General features: G+C 52.8%; 1 protein-coding gene across 1 annotated transcript in view; it reads right to left on the reverse strand.

The window, feature by feature from the left end:
* Positions 1 to 777, reverse strand: part of LOC110595832 (lamina-associated polypeptide 2-like) — a 12,523-nt gene that overhangs the window by 9,792 nt on the left and 1,954 nt on the right. The window lies entirely within an intron of this gene.

Raw genomic sequence — 777 nt, forward strand, 5'->3', positions numbered from 1 at the left:
GAGAGGATTGCTTGAGCCCAGGAGTTCAAGACCAGCTTGGGCAACACAGCGAGACAACATCTCTACAAAAAAATGAGCCAGGTGTGGTGGCCCATCCTGTAGTCCCAGCTACCAGGGAAGCTTAGGTGGAAGGATTGCTTGAGCCTAGGAGGCTGAGGCTGAGGCAGGCTGTCAAGTGTGCCACCGCACTCTAGTCTGGGTGACAGAGTAAGACCCAGACTCTAAAAGCCTCACAAGGACAGACGCAGTGGCTCAAGTCTGCCATCCCAGCACTTTGGGAGGCCAAGGTTAGGATTGCCTGAGCCCAGGGGTTCAAGACTAGCCTGGGCAACTTGGCGAGACCTTGTCTCTACTATAAACCAAAAAATTAGCCGGGTGTGGTAGCACGTCTCTGTAGTCCCAGCTACTTGGAAGGCTGAGGCGAAAGGATCGCCTGGGCAGGTCAAGGCTGTGGTGGCCTGCCACTACACTCAGCCTGGGCAACAGATTAAGACTCCAACTCCAAAACATAAAGTCTCATAAACCCATACTTAAATAGAAAGAACATGCTATGTCATGCAAACATTCAACCTTGGTCAATCCACATTAATGCTTGATTTGTCTTAAAAATTCACCACTTGGTCAGGTGCGGTGGCTCACACCTGTGACCCCAGCACTTTAGGAGGCCGATGCGAGGGGACTGCCTGAGCCCCGGGGTTGGAGACCAGCCCGAGCAACTTGGCGAGACCTCATCTCTACAATACACAAAAAATGAGCCGGGCCTGGTAGCGAGCGCCT

The sequence above is a fragment of the Carlito syrichta genome, unplaced genomic scaffold, assembly GCF_000164805.1.
Source record: "Carlito syrichta isolate Samal-C Ts95f unplaced genomic scaffold, Tarsius_syrichta-2.0.1 Scaffold304658, whole genome shotgun sequence".
NCBI classification, from domain to species: Eukaryota; Metazoa; Chordata; class Mammalia; order Primates; family Tarsiidae; genus Carlito; species Carlito syrichta.